We start from the raw sequence: 19925 nt of genomic DNA, 5'->3' as shown, positions 1-19925 counted from the left end.
AAAAATTTGATTTTTCTCCATGCGGAAAAAAATGTACTTTCACGGTAAAGTGGGAGCAGAAAAGTGCCTGCCCTGACCCCCACCTGGATGCCTTCAAACTTTCTGGGATGTTAAGACATGAACCAAGTGATTCTTCAAGGCAATACCTGATGATGGTCCTTTGAGAATTGAAAGAAGGACCCAAGCCTGGATGTAGGTCTGAGCTGGACCCTGGAAGAGACTACAGTTTGGGACAAGCTGGTACTATGGTGATAGAAGACCCAGACTGGCAGTGGGGGAACTCTGGGTTTGATGATAGTTAAGCAAGGGAGGGATATAAAAAATATTCCTGCCCAGATTTCTCACAAAACTGCATGTGTGGGCAACATATCATGGTGTGCAATGTCTCAGCACAGACTTCTATTTTTCTTTATCATAACTACAGAGCAGGCAGCTGCCAGCAGTGTGAACTAGTCCACTTCATATAACTGCTTTTTTATAGAAAAGGGACGCTCTTAATTAGATGCCAGGCTAGTGTATAGAAACCATTCCACTGGGGGCCAAGTTTTTAGCAAGAGTTGGTTTATAATGTATTAGTTTCTGGTGGACAACAAAGTGCTTCAGTTTTATATGTATATACTTTTTCAGGTTCTTTTCCATGATAGTTTATTACACCTTAGTTCCCTGTGCTATTTAGTAGGTCCTTGTTGCTTATCTATTTTGTATACAGTCGTTTAGGTCAAGGACAATGTTAAGGCTACAATCAAAGGGCAACAGTAAGTGGGATATGTAGAAGGATCTAGGGGGGAGTCGAGGAGGCCTTCGGGAGGGGCCGTCACAGGACAAGTGAGAGCTGAGACTGTCGGACCGGGGGTGGTGATGGGGGGCGGGGGAGATCTGGAGGTGGACTCCACTGGAATCTGAGGTTACCAGCCAGGCTGAAAGCCCACTGAGGCCTGAGAGGCAGTGAGGAGATAAAGCTGAAGGAGGAGGAGGAGAGAGAGTTCGGTTTAGGACACATTTAGCCTGAGGTGCTGATAGGGGAAGGCAAACAAATATTTTGCAGTTTGGGAACGGGAAGCCCTGGGCACGTCCAGCTTAAACCAGAATTTCTACCTCATTCTTCTATCATGTTACAATCCTGAAATATGTTTAGAAACCTGGAACACTGAAACAGATGTTCGATAAACATGATATCTGAGACGAGACTGAAATGCCTCATCAGTAGCTCTGGGAAGACATTAAGATATGTATCTCTGGCACTTGGGCTTTTTTTTTTTTTTTTTTTTTGAATAGATTTTTGAGTTTTATTGAAATCTTACATGAACAAGAAATTGGAAATACAATCACATCAAAGAACAAATTGTCACGGCTTTGACGTTTAAGCCAAACACTTGGGCTTTTATATTGGAACTTTCTTGGGGTTTTGGAAGTTAATTTCTCTGGTTTCTTCCTTATGTTTGTTTGCTTGTTTGTCTTGCAAATATATAAGTTTCTCATAGGAAAAATCTATAATAAGATAACTTTATATATTATAAATCTATAATAAGAAACTTCAATGTGTTTAGAAACCTGTCCAGAAAGCACTCCTATAACACTTTATTTGTCTAAAGATTGTTTTCAAGGAATATGTTTGATTTAAATATTTTCCTCAACGGCTGAATGAAATGTTGCCAAATACTGCAAACTGCTTTAGATATCCAATACAAGATGCCTTGGTGAAAGACAGACCACCAAAATCTAATACGTCTATCCTTCAAGTGACCACATTTAAAGGTTTTTTCCAACCATTCTCGGTCCTTTCTTAGACTTGCTTCAGTTGTTTTGCTGATTTCTATTTGATCTCTCTAATAATTAGTCCTTTTAAAAATTAATTTTTATTGGAGTATAATTGCTTTACAATGTGTTAATTTCTACTGTACAGCAAAGTGAATCAGCTATATGTATACATACAATTAGTCCTTCTTTAGGAATGATTATCATTTTACTAATTCATCCTGAAGCAAATCCCTGTCCCTTATTTGTTCTAGTCTGACAACACAACTAGTTGTAAAACACTCTCTCACTGTCGCTTCCAAAGATCTTTATAAAGTTTCATACCATTTATTTTTATAATCTGTTTTCTTTTCCTAATACTTAAAACTGTTTCCAACATATTTTTTACCTAAAATAAATATGATCCATTTTATAACCTTATGATAGGCTAAGCTTAGAAACTACTGAGAGCTCACTTTATAAAAAACAACCAATTCAAAGACCTTTGGTTTCAGCATTAAAACCAATGACAGACTGCTCTTTTTAATAAAAAAGTAAAATCCTTATTCAGAACTTAAAGTGCTTTTAAAAATATTTTAGCCAGGTAAGTAGAAGGTTCTGGAAAACACCCATGATAAATATATATTTTCCAGACTCACGTGATTTTCATCTGACTTTAAATTCAACATATTTCATTGATAATTCAATTTTAATCTGTGTTTTTTCAACTAATCAAAAAGATTCGCTGTACATAATGCCATCCTCCAAGGCCTAGCTGAAGCAATTTTTCAGTTGTAAAGCTGCAAGTTTAAAAGAGTTTAATATTTCAGGAAAAATTTGGAGGGATTAATCCAGCAATCAATGTTAATATTTTTCTACCCCAAGGGGAGAATGAACTTACTGGCAGATTGTCAGAAGAACCACCTCATTGTGTGTCTCTTTATAGGAAAAGTGTCAACCAGTCAGAAGGATTTATGAAGTCTGGGATGAAGTAAGAGCCTAAAGGCCTCTTTCGCTCTCTCCTCCACATTCCCTTTGCAGCTATGGGTCTTTTCGTAAAGTCTTTCACCTTGGGCGTTAGTGTCTCAGAAAGAGTTAGGAGTCAGGATTCTTAAGAAAGTGGTTTACTTAGGAGTGCTCCTAGGACAAGGAGGCAAAGAAAACAGGATAGGAGAAGAGAACAAGCTACTCAAGCGTGTAGCTGAGCCTGGAAACTAACTTCCCACTTTGATGCCAGGGGACTGGCTCTTTGTACCTCTTACCTCCTCCCCCTGCCCCATCCCCAGCTCCAGTCTCAAGTCAGTCATCCATCGGCAGGAGGTCAAGTCCCCAGTGAAACGGACAGGATTTCACAGCTGACAAAGCAACTGTTGGAGCGGGGGAAAGGGAGATCTCAGCTAAGAAAAGGGGTTTCAGAAAAGATCACATCTACAACCGCATGATGCAGTTTCAGAAATAACCCTTCAATCTTTCTCCTTTCTCCATTCTTGTTATTGATTGTCTCAGACTGGGTTTTAAGGAGCTTTTCTTTGGGGGAGGGGGGGTGTGCTTTTTTTTAATCTGGGCTTTTATACCAACCAGTCTGCTTCTAATTCATTTTCGAGCCAACACAAGAATTACTTTTTTTTTTAACTGCAATCTGATGATTCCCAGGAGACACAGGTTCAATCCCTGAACTTGGAAGATCCTACACGCCGTGGAGCAGCGAAGCCTGCGCCCCACAACTGTTGAGCCTGTGCTCCAGAGTCCAGGAGCTGCAACTCCTGAGCCCACTGGCCCTGGAGCCCGTGCTCTGCAACAAGAGAAGCCACTGCAATCAGAAGCCAGAGCACCGCAACTAGAGAGTAGCTCCCGCTCGCTGTAATTAAAGAAAAGCCCACAGGCAGCAACCAAGACTCAGCACAGCCAAATAAATAAATAAAAATGTACAAATAAGTTAATAAAATCAGCTTAAAAACTAATTGGCAGTACAGGTTTTTCAAGTGAGGTCCCTCTGTCTCCAAGTTCGCTACTCTTTGTAGATATAACTTGTTAGATATTATATAACAGTCAGCATTTCTCAAAAGTTGAACTCATCCACTCTGCCTGCTTTTTCTCCTATGCCACCTACCTACAGTTAAGGCTGCTGTATATGGTTGACCAGGTTGTACACTGCTCAAGGGCTGCACATTTTAAGGGGCACTCTCCGAAGCAGAGACATTTTTGCTATTTGGAAATATCTTTGTATTTTTATTACACTTAAAAATGTTGTGTGGAGAAGGCAATGGCAACCCACTCCAGTATTCTTGCCTGGAAAATCTCATGGGCAGAGGAGCCTTGCCGGCTACTGTCCATGGGAGCTCAAAAAAGTCAAACACGACTTAGCGACTAAACAAGAACAACATAGAGCTAAATGTTTATTTTAGTGGATTTTGATTATAATCCTGAGGATTCATTCAACAAATACCAATCAAACACTCACTATGTGTCACTAGATTATAAGCTCCTTTGGGCAAAGATTATGTTTAGTTCACTACTATATGCTCAGCATCTGGAACAGTGCTTGCCACATAGCAGATGCTCATAAATATTTTGGAGTGACATTTGCTTGCCACTCTTCTCGGCCCAAGGACACAGCAGTGAACAATGTAGATGACATCTCTGCATTTGGGGTGCTTACATGTTAGTGGAGAAGAGACAATAAATACACAAATAAATATATTAAAAAAAAAAAAAAAAATGTTGTGAAGATAGGCGATTTGTACATTTATTATGAGAGTTATTTCAACTGATAGAAGTAAAATGTCCTTTTAAAAGGTTAGATATGTACTAGCTACTTTGATCTATGAAGGAGAACTAACTTTGATAAGTGAATAATACTTACAACAGCTTGGGTTTCTAAATAAGAAGCTTGTTTTCTGACACATTGATCAGTTGTATATTTAAGTTTTACCTGTACAGTCAGTCCTATTTGTAGATTCCATATCTGCAAATTCACCTCTGCACTGAAATTTATTCACAGCCCGAAATCAATACTCATGGAGCTTTCTCAGTCATTCACAGACATGCAGAGTGGTGAAATATTTGAATTAATGGCAAGGCTATGCTCTGTCTTCTTGTTTCAGCCCTCAGACTGTAAATAAGTGTTATTTTGTGATCTATTTAGTTCCACTTTTTTTTTTTTTTTTTGCATTTTTGTGCTTTGTGTACGTGTATATGTGTGACTTTGTTATTTTAAAAGTCTTCTAGACATAGTGCTGAAGTGCTTTCTAGTGTTCTTAAGCCGATAAGGCTGTGACGTGCCTCACAGAGAAAACAGCATTTTAGATAAGCTTCATTTAGACATGAACTACAGAGTTACTCAAGGCTGTTGGCCATGAGTTTAATGTAATGATTCAACAATATATATTAAAGTGTCTTTAAACAGAAACTCATGCAAAACAAGGTCATGTACTGATCAGTGAATGAAAATGCCGTGACGAAACACTCATGGAAACCTAAGCCCATATTTCCCCTGGGAGCAGTGGATCAGTATTTACTAATTCAGTGTTTAAAATGACTTAATAGAATATAACTACTGTGAAAAACAAACTGAATTCCACTGAATTGATCACCGATTAAATTTGACACTCACACTGCAGTTTGTATCATCTGCTCTTTGTTTTTGAATGCTTTCTTGAAGTTTTTGATTAAAATCTATAAACATTTTCATTATGACAACTGTAATTAAATAATTTATATTTAATAATGCAATAATTAAATGGGATAAGTCAAATGTAATTTCTGCCAATTCAGTTACATGACCATGTAATATAAATTTTTAATAATATATTCTTGTTAAAAAATTATTCATCTGAAGTAAAAATAGATTTTCCATAATACTCTATAGGTATAAAGTTTTCAAAATTTATCACACATGATGACATGATGAAAAAAAAATCTGTGAATCCTTGTTATTTTTTTCTCTCATGTATTTTTTAGTCTACGTATATTTTAAACTCTTTGGGGATGAAAAAGTGAAACAGAATAAAAATGAGTTGGAATATTTGCAGCATTTATCATGTCTGCTAAAAAGCAGGCCAAATGTTGCTTCAAAAAATAATAACTTTTAAGTGCATTTGTTCTGTGTTTATTTGGTATGATTTTAAAAATAAAATGAGTGTTACCAACAAAATCATGCAGGGATAAAAATTCACTGTGCATGAAAACATCAAAGAGATTATGAAATTCTTTGACGAAAAAGCAATGGTGTTTACAAAAATATTTCTGGTAATTGCATAGCAATATCTCTAAAAGAGATTTATGATGCTGAAAGAGTATCACTGCTGTATCACTTCAGTTAGACATATTGCTTTAAAAATTAGTTAGATATATTGCTAAAAAAATTTTAAATCTACATATAGCTGGCAGATTTTTCTCAGATAAAAACAGCCCTCCTTCTTGGTAGCTGGAAGTAGCAGACTGATTACCCAGTGAAGCTCTGTAGGGTCAAGCATTTTTCTTGCTTTAACAAAATTGGCAATCAGTAGATACATCTTTGATTGAAATCAGATTATAAATGAGATCTAGTTCTTTTCATGTATATGGGGAAGAAAGCACTAGTAAAGTATAAACTTGTGTGAGAAATCTTGTCCTTTTTTAAAAAAGTACCAAAAGTCCTTGAATTTATCTCTGGCCTTGGAGGCTTTCAAACAGGAGTAAATGGACAGACCCTGGAATCATTCTGTCTGGGATAAAATTCTGGCTCTGTCACTTCGAGCTTTGTTTTGAACTTGGGCAAATTCCTCTAACTCCTTGGGCTTATTTCCTCATCTGTATTATTGTATTAGTTTTTCAGTCGTGCCCGACTCTTTGTAATCCCATGGACTGTAGCCTGCCAGGCTCCTCTGTCCATGGGATTCTCCAGGCAAGAATACCGGAGTGTATAGGGGTAATAACAGTTCTTGTTGCAAGGATTACATAAGTTAATACATGGTTAGATAACATGACCAATTCAATGGACATGAATTTGAGCAAACTCTAGGAGATAGTGATGGACAGGGAAGCCTGGCGTGCTGCAGGCCATGGGGTTGCAAAAAGTCCAACATGACTTAGCGACTGAACAACGACAAAGTGTCTAGTACAGAACCTGGGACAAAGTACAAAATAAGTGTTAGCTTTTAGCATTATTATTCTAAAAGACAGAGAAGAACATTTCCCCACAAGACACGGCAAAAAAGGACTGGAGAAGCAAAAGGTTTACGCTTATGCTAAATTACTCAGAACTTTGGAAGACCACAGGCTTACATTTTTTTTTCACTACTCAGCAGATAAGAATAAATTCTTAAAGCATTTTCATTTCTTTTGGAAAATAGGAATTTTAGAAAGAGGTTGTAGGTAGAAACAACAGAGGCACCTCATTTCTAAGAACTTAGAAATCAATTGACCTCAAGATATGAAAGCAACCAAAATGTCCATCAACAGATGAATGGATAAAGAAGATATCATATATATAAAGTTTATATATATATGCATATAAATATATACAAATTTTGTATGTTTATATATATTTATTTATGCAATAGAATACTACTCAATCATTAAAAAAGACTGAAATTTTGCCATTTGTGGCAACATGGATGAACTTAGGAGGCATTATGCCAAGTGAAATAATTCAGAAAAAGACAAATACTGTGTAATATCACTTATATGTGGAATCTAAAAAACACAACAAACTAGTGAATATAACAAAAAAAAGAGGTAGACTCACAGATATAGGAAAAAAATTAGTGGTTACCAGTGGGGAGAGGGAAGTGAGGAGGGACAAAAGAAGGGTAGGAGATTAACAGGTACAAGTTAATAGGTATAAAATAGGCTGCAAGGATATAATTGTACAACACAGGGAATTTAGCCAGACTTTAAGTGGAGTGAGAGGTAAAGTGAAAGTGTTTGTCACTCAGTTGTATCCGACTCTTTGCGATCCCATCAACTGTCCCAGCCAGCCAGACTCCTCAGTCCATAGAATTCTCCAGGCAAGAATACTAGAATGGGTTGCCATTTCCCATTCCAGAAAATCTTCCCAACCCAGGGATCGAACCAAGGTCTCCGGCATTGCAGGTGGAGTCTTTACCATCTGAGCCACCAGGGCTTCATAAGTGGAGTATAAGCTTTAAAAATTGTGAATCACTCTATTGTACACCTGTAACTTATATAATGTTGCTGCTCCTGCTGCTGCTAAGTCACTTCAGTCGTGTCCGACTCTGTGCGACCCTGTAGACGGCAGCCCACCAGGCTCCACAGGCCCTGGGATTCTCCAGGCAAGAACACTGGAGTGGGTTGCCATTTCCTTCTCCAATGCGTGAAAGTGAAAAGTGAAAGTGATGTCGCTCAGTCATGTCCAACTCTTCTTGACCCCGTGGACTGCAGGCCACCAGGCTCCTGCGTCCATGGGATTTGCCAGGCAAGAGTACTGGAGTGGTTGCCATTGCCTTCTTACTGCATACCAATTATAGTTCAATTTTTAAAAAATCAATTAGCCTCATGTGATTAAACCAAAGTAGAGATATGCAAAACCCCTTATAAGGACACTATTTTCCCAGCCAAGACACTGTAACTTAATTGAAAATAGTAACAGATACAAAGAATATGGTAACCACAAGAGAGGTTATTAATAATCCCACAGAAGTTCAGGGGAAAGACAATGAACCCCAAATGTCATGCCCATTTGATGGCTTTATTTCTCATCTAAATTGATAAATAGGTTTTCAAAGTTTTAAATTTCAAGAGTCTAACCTCACCACCTACAAACCTATGCACAGCAAGTACCTCCCAGAGACCTGGCCTTCTCTCAGGACCATCATCCATCCACAGGACCTGTTGGGTGCTGAACACAACAGAACCCTGTTATCACAGTTCTGTTTAGTCAGGGCCATTCTGAGGCTTCCCTCGTAGGTCAGTTGGTAAAGAATCTGCCCACAGTGCAGGAGACCCGAGTTCGATTCCTGGGTCGGGAAGATCACCTGGAGAAGGAAATGGCAACCCACTCTAGTATTCTTGCCTGGAGAATTTCATGGACAGAGGAGCCTGTCTATGGGGCTACAGTCTATGGGGTCGCAAGAGTTGGACACGACTGAGCGACTAAGTACACACTCCAAGACAGCTATGAAAATATGAATGCAGTTCTTTGGGAGTTTTTGCTCCCATGTGTTGAAGTTCTTGAAGGACCAATGTTAAATACTCCATCAAAAATTATGATAACTTACCAAACAAATGTTCCATGAAAAAAAAATCGACCTTCAAAAGCAAATGTGGCTTCTAAATTAAGCAAAACCCCAGCTTCTTCTGGATCTTTAAAATGTCTTTATTATTTTGGAAAATCTTATGGCTTTGGGTGGGGGAGTGTGGGATTTTCCTGACCCCATTTTAGACATGCTTTGGGTTTCTTTTTAAATGATGCCAACTTTCTTTCAAAAAGCAACAAATAATTCTTGCTAATAAAAAGTTTATAAAAGTGGAGCGGGAAGGCTGTTCCTTTTACACTCTGGGCCTTCAGTATCGATTCTAACTTCCTGCTGAGGTTTTCTCAAAAGTATTCAAAAACATTTCAATGATTTTTCTGATTCAGACCAGGCTAGATTTTATTACCAATTCGATTTAGCCAACCTTATGCATACATATAAAATCATCCTCATCTACTTTTCTCAACAACATCATAAAAATAAATGAGTCTAATTTTTGGAAAGAGATTATAATCTTCTGCTGATTCACAGATTTGACCTCCATTAAAATACCCTCTTTATAAGCTTGCATTGTGAGTCGTAAATTTCCTTGGTCTATAAAATCCCCTCTAATAAAAGAGAAAGAGAAGGAAGCAAGTTACAGGAAGTTGAGTCTTTGCCTAACCGTTTTTTAAAGAAATCAATTCCTCAGCCTTTTCAGAGACAGATGTCTCTTGAGGTGGTTCTGAAATACTGATTTATGAGTTTAAACTGCCTTTATTTCGTTTGGTAAATTAGCCACAATTACTTGATACCTGCTCTTGATACACAGTGGTGATCAGACTATTCAGTGAATTCAAAAGAATAAAAAGTATGTAAGTCTAATCTTGAGAATTTTCTGGTTAACAAGGAATGATGAGTTGCAGAAAAGAGAAAAACCATAAAACACAAACCACAATTAGTCACCAAGCAATACTGCAGACATGGTATGTCCTCACGGCTGGAATCATAAACATATTTGATGGTAGGTTGGAAAAGGCTTCATGAGGCAGGTGAGTCTTCCCAGAACTCTGAAAGGTAAAGTGAGAAAAAGTCAGAATTATCCCAGTTCTTTGGCACATCAGGCTTCAGCCATTTTGTAATGTACTTGTGAGCAAAACTCTCTGAGGCAGTCCTCACACATCTGTGTTCACACACAGTCACAGACACTCAGACACAAATTCAGCCTGATTTGTCCCAAGGTGAAAACATAAACACAAGGCCCAGATTTATGTTTCTCAGTTTTTATATCGTGATCATGTATGTGTCCGGGATAGGCTAGCTGTTCACCAAACCTGGTTAGGTGTAACTTTGAATTTCTGGCCTTTGGTATGTGGGCAGAAGTAAAGTATATCACTCTCAGGTTGGGTCCATTAAAACTTCCTGTGGGATGCTGTATGCTCTCTCTTCCCCTGTCTTCTGGCTAGATCCTGAAACCTGAATGACCTCCAAAACCACAAATTGAACGAGGTAGAACCTCCATCAGCCTGGATCCCTGAATGTCTGCAGAGAGCAGATAACCCCATCACCTCCCCGCCACACATTCCAGCTAATTGGACTTCCCACTTGTTAAGCTGTTGACCTTTGGGTATTTACCTGTTATGATAGCCAACATAACCCTACCTATATAATGTCTCATATTTGAAAACAAAAACAGATATGTAATCCTGATGAATTTTGATGGCGAAGATTAGAAATTTATGAAAGAAGATGTATTATGAATTTATTTTCATTTTTATAAAAGTAAAAAATGAACCATTTGAACAGCAAATAAAACAAAAACTCTAAGTGTGGATACAGTTAGAAGAAAACATGGAATGATACAATTATTTGAGGGGAAGAGATTTTTTTTATCTGGGTCAGATCTGTAACACAACTAGCTACGCCCACCTGCTCCCCCGCCCCCACCCCTCTCCCACCAATGCCCTGGGGCCAAAATAGTTCCTGTCTTTTGGGGAAGACTAAGCCTCTTTATTCACTAAGTAAGTTTTGAGTGTAAGGTTTCCCACACAGTAATCCGGCTCCTCTTCTTTGTCCTGTGTCGCACTTCACTCCAGTGAAATTTTACAAGGAAGCAAATACATAAAACAGATCATCCTGGCACTGCTCTTGTTCAGCTGGCAGTTGAAAACACAGCTCCATGCCCAAACTGCTCCTGGTACTCCTGGAAACACCTTAACAAAGCCCCAGAGGCTCTTAGAAGCACAGTTTGAAAGCCGCAGCTTACAATAATTCAATTGCAAAGTATTAGGTACAGTCACACCAAGCATCGTTAGTTTCCAGAATTTATAATGCCCTCATTATCTGTCAGTTTATCTGTATTTTTAGAAATTATTTTCCAACCTATGTAAATCTCTTAAGACAGTGAACTCCATTTTCCTCCAAAATATTTCTTTACGTCCCTCTTTCTTCCATTTTTCTCTATCATCAGCCTAGTTCAGGCCCACATTACGTGACTCCTTTACCTCAGTTTCCCCCTGCTCTCCCAATCCATCCAGCACACTTTAAGAGTGTATTGTCTGTCCGCGGGTAAAGAAGGTCCAAGATCAAATCTGCCTGTTCAAATGTCCCTGACCACTCTGTCTAAAATAGGCTCTTCTCCTTGATGTCAAATATATATCACCTCCTGACATCAAACCACTCCTGGGCTTGCTTGTTCCCGCTCTCTTGGCTTGTAAACTCTGGGAGGATAGGGTTTTTATTCTGCTCATTACTTCATCCCAACACCTAAAACAGTGCATAGCACATATTTATTGCTCAGCAAATGATTCTCTGAGTGAATAAAGGAAGCAATTCCCTCAGAGAGTTTGTAGCACCTATGATTACTCTGTTCAACTCAAAACCGTTCAGCTCTACTCAATATTATGTGCCAGCCTGGATGGGAGGAGGGTTTGAGGGAGGAGAGATCCATGTATATGTATGGCTGAGTCCCTTTGCTGTTCATCTGAAACTACCATAACATTGTTAATCGGCTGTACCTCAATACAAAATGTTTATGGTGTTAAAAAATATAAAAAGAAATAAATTTTTGCTATAAGAAAAAAAAAAACCCCATTCAGATCCCAACATTATTAAGGGACAGCTCCCTTTTGCAGCCTCATTTCCTGTCTCAGAATCTCCTGGATGTTGACTCTCACAACAACATGCATGAATCTCAAAGGCGTTATGTTGGTTGAAGAAGCCAGCCTCAAAAGGTTTGTATTGTATGATTCCATCTATATGACATTCTCGAAAGGACAAAACTATAGGACAAAGAACAAGATCTGTGGTTCCAGGAATTAGGAATTGAAGTAGAGGTGAATATAGAAGAACAATGTGAGGGAGTTTGGGGGAGGTGAAATTGTTCTGTGTGTTGATTATGGTGGTGGTTATGGATCTATACATGTCCTGAAATTCTTAGACTTGTACTCCAAAGGAAAGAAAGCCGGCTATAATTTTTTAAATAAAATAAATAAATATGCAAAAAATATTGTTTAGTCCTTTGGACCCTAAGATCCAGAGAAACTGAGTTTTTGCTGTTCCTACATCTTGCTCTGACTTTCCTGTCCTCTCCCATCCTCCAGTAATCTCCCATGAAACCTCTCCTCTTTATATTGCCTCCTGTTTCTCTCTAGCAGACTCTCCACATTGAAAATTTCCTACCACAAAACTGGGCTTCCCCGATAGATCACTTGGCAAAGAATCTGCCTGCAACGCAGGAAACCCTGGTTAGATTCCTGGGTCTGGAAGATCCCCTGGAGAAGGGATAGGCTACTCACTCCAGTATTGTTGGGCTTCCCTTGTGGCTCAGCTGATAAAGAATCCTCCTGCAATGCAGGAGACCTGGGTTCGATCCCTGGATTGGGAAGATCCCTGGAGAAGGAAAAGGCTTACCCACTCCAGTATTCTGGCCTGGAGAATTCCATGGGCTGTATAGTCCATGGGTCCCAAAGAGTTGGACACAATGGAATGACTTTCACTCACACTCACCACAAAGCTGCCAGATTGATTTTTTCTAACACACGCCTTTTCCACTTACCTCCTCAGAAACTCTCAATGGCTCCATGTTGCCTATAGCAGTGGTTTCCAAGCCTCTTTCTCCTTCTTGCCAATGAATCTTTGTTCAATTGGAATCTTTTTCAGGAGCCTAGTGTGCCGAACAAACCAATTTGGGGATTTCCCTGGTTCACCTAGCTGACAAAGGGTGGAGTTCTAGAACCCCTCTATAGTGCCTCCCTAGTGGTCAAGTGGCTAAGACTTCACGCTGCCAATGCAGGGAGTCAGGGTCTGATCCCTGGTCAGGGTCCTAAATCCCACATGCCACAAAAATCCTACATTCTGCATGCAGCAACTAAGATCCAGCACAGCCAAATAAATAAATAATAAAATTATAAAATAAATAAGCAAAATAAAATCACAAGTCAATGCATTTATAGCACATACAAAAAAGTGCCTCCCCATCGCTCCTTTCTTACACACAGCCTCAAGTCCCAAAGTGCCTTCCCAGAACCCCAAGAACTCTCAGAAGCACAGATTGAGAACTAGTGGCCAATGGAACAAAGTCTAACTTTTGGGGAGACATTTCTGATCTCTGGGTTCAAACCCCAATCCAGACACTTACTAGCTGTGTTGAAACTTGTTGAAATTCTTTTGCCCTTCGGTCAAGTTAAGGTAATAATAAGGTAATAACTCTCTTGTGTTGATGTGGCATAGTATGTGAATTCTTTGGTAGGGTATAAAATGCTTTGTAAAATGTATGATAGAGTATTATTATTATGAGAGGCAGTGTACATCGTGGCAAAAACTATGGATTTGGGCCTATCTGTCTTGTTCAAATGCAGGTCCTGTTACTTGCTACCACTGGCAAATTTCTTATTCTCTCAGAATCTTACATCTTGTGTGTAAAATTAAGCATATATAGCATCACGTCCAGACATGAAAATCTCCAGAGGAAAACAAGGGCTACCTCCTTCCTTAAGCCCCCTTTTAAGCACAATCATTGGAAAAGAGAATGGTACCAACACAGGGAAGGTTCAAATAAGAAGGTGGCTATGCCAGGAAAAAAGAAGGGAAAATGACTTTTGTATTGTCCTCCAACAGTCTCAGCTTCAGTTTCTATTTCTGGAGTCCTGTTGTTAAGCCAGACTTCTCAATGTAGAAAAATATTCCTCCAACCCATAAAGAATTTCTGTCTATAGTGCCAGCAGTCTACATAGGTGAACTTTTTAATCAATTCTTTTAACTGAAAATAAATTGCTTCCTTCAGTTCTTGCTCATCAACATATTTAAACATATTCTCATGATTTGTCTTAAATTTCCAAAATGGTTAAGCTTGCAAAAGCACTTTGTCATATTCAGTAGGTAATTGACCTGCCTGATATGGAGTTGGGAGTTAACCATCTTACAGACAGGGATCAAAGGGAAGTTAGTCAGCCTTTCAATGGGTTATACAGAAATTAATAGAGAGAAAAAGACTTTTCCATGAAGAAAAAAATGACATACTTTTTAACAAGTAGAAAGAAGGATTCTTGAAAGTACTTTGCACAGCAAGGAGATCAAACCAGTCGATCCTAAAGGAAATCAACTCTGAATACGTATTGGAAGGACTGATGCTGAAGCTGAAACTCCCAATAACTTGGCCACCTGATGTGAAGAGCCCCCCTCCTTGGAAAAGACGCTGATGCTGGGAAAGATTGAAGGCAGAAGGAGAAGGGGCCAACAGAGAATGATATGGTTGTATGGCATCATCAACTCAATGGACATGAGTTTGTGCAAACTCTGGGAAATAGTGAAGGACAGGGAAGTCTGTCATCCTGCAGTCCATGGGATCGCAAAGAGTCGGACATGACTAGACAACAAAGAAAGAAAGAAGTAGAATTTTCCACAAAGGTAAAATGCCAGTGTTTGTGCAAGAGTAAATGGGATTATCCTGCTTTGGTGCACAGCAGAAAACACAATTGGATCACAAAATCATGGAGCTAAAAGCAAGTTTATGGCTTATATTCGAGAATATTAAGTAACAGAATAATTGAGTGCCAGCTAAAAGCTACATAATTAATTAGTAACAGAACTGGGACTGAAATTCAGATTCCTTGTCCAAGTTACTTTCTCTGAACAAGAACCCAGTTCAATAAGGGAAGGTATCTGATGGGTCTCCTCTAAGATCATCATTATTAGGGTTTCAGCAGTTCAAATAACACTCCATTTGGGAACTGATGAGAAACGAAACAGAAATAAAGAATCAAGGCATAATCTTACAGGTTGATATAAAACTATGGTTCGCTTAATTTTAAACAACTTGTCAGTAATGCTATCAAAGACCAGGCAAGAGTTGGAATAGTTTATCCGAACAGATTTGGGATTTCACCAAGACAGCAAAACAGTTTTTATATCATCCCTTTGGTTGAAAGAATAAGCCAGTTCATTCTCAATAAATCACTTCCATCTGGTCACAAGAATAATTTCCCTTCAAAAGAACTACCCACTGGTTTTCAGCTGGTTGGTGGCCTGAAACATGAGAGGCATCCTTTTCATCACTGGATTTGCTGATGTTTAGCTCTTTGCACCAAGAGAAGGCTTCCTTTCTCAATGTGGTGTTCAGCCTACTGTAAAATTCCATGAATTCATAAGCATACAAATAATACAAAATATAATGATACAGGAAAACAATCCCTATCCCCACCCACCCTCATTCTAGATGATTATTTAAAAACATATCTTTCACTGTTATTTTTTTCCTTCTCCTCCTGAGACTTCAACATATTAATAAATCACAACATGGCTGATCACACAATCTCCTGGCTCAAAATTTCACTGATAGTATATATTTACTCATTTTTAAAAAGAATTTAATTACATGGTTACAAATTACGGGAAAGGCATAGTAACCTGAAATAAAAGCCATACTTGACTTGTGGAGCCCAATAGATCAGAGCTTAAATTTTGTCTCTGCCATTGACTAGGTGAGTGGCCTTGTGCCCAGTTACCTGAAATCACTGAGCCTTGATGCTCCTACATAAATAATGGAAGAAGAATCTTTGCCTCTGGGATTTTTATGAAGATATCATGCCGCATTATGAGTAAGGCACTTAATCCTGTGCCTGGAACAGAGTTCCCCATAAATGGTATCTTTTTTGATTAGGGGCTTCCCTGGTGGCTCAGATGGTAAAGTGTCTGCCTGAAATGCGGGAGACCTGGGCTTTGATCCCTAGGTTGAAATGGCAACCCACTCCACTATTCTTGCCTGGAAAATCCCATGGAAGGAGGAGCCTGGTAAGCTATAGTCCATGGGGTCGCAAAGAGTCAAACAAGACTGAGCAACTTCACTTTCATTTTTCTGATTACAATGCATCTGTAACATGCTTGCTATTCACTGATTGTCAGTAATTATAAAAATTGGGAATATATGTCAAAGAAATTTTGCTGAATTCTGCTTCTTGCTTCATATTTTAAACAGCTCTTTCTGATTTCTGATTTTTAAGATCTGTAAAACATTTTTAAAAAAAAAACATTTTAAGACAAGTTCTAAATAGGAAAACATTCCAAATACTTTTTCTTTTTTTTTAAATTAAAAAAACAAACCAACACACACATACACACACACAAGCTTTGTAGTGATAAGATTAAGGATGACTCATTCCATGTGCAAATGTGAAATCTTTTCTTTCTCATTAAGGACTCCTGGAAGAAATCAAGCTGGAAAATAGAAGAATTATATTAAGTGAAGTCTGAAATGGGAAGAAAAAACACAGTATGATGTATCTCCTCTTCACTTCAAAAACAAAATCATAAAAATAAACCCAGTCATGGCCTTCACCAACTTTATGAAAAGGAAAGAAAGAAAACTGAAGGAAAAGTAAAAAAAAGAAAAAAGAAAAAACGAGAGCATGTATTCTTAACTTTTTTGGGTCATGAACTTCTCCAAATAAAACATCTAAACTTTCGATGTAATGATAAAGCAATAATTCAAGATAGTGGAAGCAACCGTAAAGTAATATGAAAAGACTTGTGATTTTTACAGGTGAGAAAAGCACAGATACTGCTAATATTGCTGAAATTTACGGCCGATAATCAATACTGAAGGAAATACTACTTTTCAATTAGAGATTAATAAACAGAAAGATTAAAATTTTTTTCGCCCAAACTTACATGTCACCTGAATTCTTTCCCCGAAACCCTTGAATTCCGGTTGCAGAATTTCTGCACTGGGGACATACCAAGCCCAATGTTTATCTTCTTAAATGTAAGATAGAATTGAAATATTAGCTCCTTTAAATTTTCTGAATTATGGTAAAAATTAACTTGCTGTTACAGTTAAGAAAACAAGTACAGTTTTGCTTCTTCAAGCAAAGTAAAATGAAAAGCAATTATTTTTATTCTCTTACAAAGTTTTTTCTAGTGTGACTACTCTACATTGTTAACGAAATACTATGTCTTTTCTCCACTTTTCCAGAATTTTATTTTCAAATTCACCTATTTTGATATACTTCTAGGATAAACCACAGTAACATTTGGTTACAAACATTACATGTAACAGAAAATTTTAGACAAGAGAGGAATGAGGATACAGTTTTGTTGTCATTGACCTTACTGTGTTTTACCAAATCCTTGTTCCAGTATAATGATTTTAAAGTTGAAACCACAAGAATGTGTGTAGTCAACAACGAAAATTATACTCTGCCAGTTTTTCTTGCTGAAATCTCCGTACTAAATAGTACAGAAGAAAAATCCAGCCACTTTTCAATGCTAAGGGATCTCCCCCTTGTGCCTAAACTTTGTATTGAACTCAAGCAGGATTGAAAGTCATCAGCATATATTGTGAATTTTTTTAAAAAAGAAAGGCAAAAAGTGACTCTGCTTCTCATATAAAGCAATTACTCAATGTTGAGAGTTTGGGGCTAAAAGCCTAATACAAGCCTAATAGAAGCAATTATTTCAAAGGACTAGAATAATTGGGTGGCTTCAAGCAATTCTCAGTAACTGAAGACTTGCAAATCTTAGTGGGTACTGGTTGTCTGACGATGTTCCTATCAGCTTCCTTGATGATAGCAAAGATTTTGGACAATCTATATAGCAAAATAAAATACAATCTAGCTATATAATGAAATGTTTGCAGTCATTAAAAATCACATTTTGAAGAATTTTTAACAAATGGGAAACTGGACACAATATAATATTGAAGGTATAAAAAGCAGTATTCAAAGATGCATACATTTGTGCAAAACTCCCAATTGTATAACATGGACATAGTCAGTGGCTGCCCCCCAAAAGTGTACAACTAATGGAAATCAACATTTTAGAAGTGTCTTCCATAAGAACAGATTTTCCTTTCTATATTCTGAAAGGTCTGAGAGTGGGGGAATGTGACCCAGCAAAGAAAAGCAGGAAGGTAGGAGAACAAGGTCAACAGTGGTCTCTGATGAGATGGCTGAGAGTCCACAAGTTCCCCAGGCAACTGTTCCCTGTAATTTACAGATGAAGGGAAGAGGTCAGGGTTCATGGAATATTCAGGTGCCAGACCTCTAGGGGGTGCCAGACTGTTGATATCTTTCAGTATGACTCCCCAGGGAATCTGGCTTTGGGATTGAATGTAGTTCAAGTTGACCAGAAATAACTTCTCCTTTTCCAGTAAAATTGTGAGAATGTGACTTAGGTCATGGACTTAATAGGAGACTAAGGATTGTAAATCAAATATTTATGAGTCCCAGATCATTATTGATCACTATGAGTCCCAGGTCATCCTACTATCCAAAAGTCTTCCATTCCCCCACCAGGGAAAAATTATGACAAACGAGGGCTTCCCTAGTGGCTCAGAGAAAAAGAATCCGCCTGCGATGCAGGAGACTGAGGTTCACTCTCTGGGTTGGGAAGATCCCCTAAAGAAGGAACTGGCAACCTACTCCAATATTCTTGCCTGGAGAATCCCATGGACAGAGGAGCCTGGTGGGCTATAGGCCATGGGGCCACAAAGAATCAGACATGACTGAGCAACTGAACACAATATCAATTACTTAAAAACGGGGGAAAAATTTTTTTTTAATTTAAATAGTACAAACCTGCTTTTTCTTAGAAATGTAAAAAATATGTCTAGGCATGGAGAAAGCAATACACCAAAATCTTAACAGGAGTGCTAGTGGTAGTGGAATAATGTCATCATTTTTCTCATTTTCCCCCCTGCCTTACTCACTTTCTATGTCAAGGTATCATTTATCATACTGTATCAAGGTATTATATCAAGTATCAAGTGAATGTCAAGTATCTGTGAATGTCAGACTTTGCATGGGCACTTTACCAAGGTAATAAAGCACACACATGTAGAAGTATTCAGTCTCCTAGACGCCCCCCACCCCGACTCAGTCCAGCAAAAATAGTCAAGAGGGGAGAAAGTTTTGTGGAGTTAGAGGCTTGAGAACAAGACTCAGTGAAGGCTTGGGCAGAGAGAGCTATTAGGAAAATGAGCAGGAAGGGAATTTTAATAAATCTAACTCTGACTGTAGTTTCAATTCACCCTCCTGCTGCTGCTGCTGCTAAGTCGCTTCAGTCGTGTCCGACTCTGTGTGACCCCATAGATGGCAGCCCACCAGGCTCCCCCATCCCTGGGATTCTCCAGGCAAGAACACTGGAGTGGGTTGCCGTTTCCTTCTCCAACGCATGAAAGTGAAAAGTGCAAAGTGAAGTCACTCAGTCATGTCCGACTCCTAGCAACCCTGTGGACTGCAGCCTACCAGGCTCCTCCATCCATGGGATTTTCCTGGCAAGAGTACTGGAATGGGTTGCCATTGCCTTCTCCTCACTTCACTCTAGGATTTTCTTAAAACCTAAGTAGAGTTTGAACTACATTGGTATTGCTTTTTGCAGTGGGAATTTCTTTTCTAGAAATAAAACTTTGAGGTTGAACAACGTGGATTCTGGCCATTAAAGAGTTCAGAAGGATTATTGCATTTTTATCAATCATCAAAATGCCACCTCAAATCCGAGAGGTGGGTCATCCCAAGAAAT

Source organism: Cervus elaphus, chromosome 26 (genome assembly GCF_910594005.1).
Source record: "Cervus elaphus chromosome 26, mCerEla1.1, whole genome shotgun sequence".
Classification (NCBI taxonomy): Eukaryota; Metazoa; Chordata; class Mammalia; order Artiodactyla; family Cervidae; genus Cervus; species Cervus elaphus.
This window is presented reverse-complemented; position numbering follows the sequence as displayed.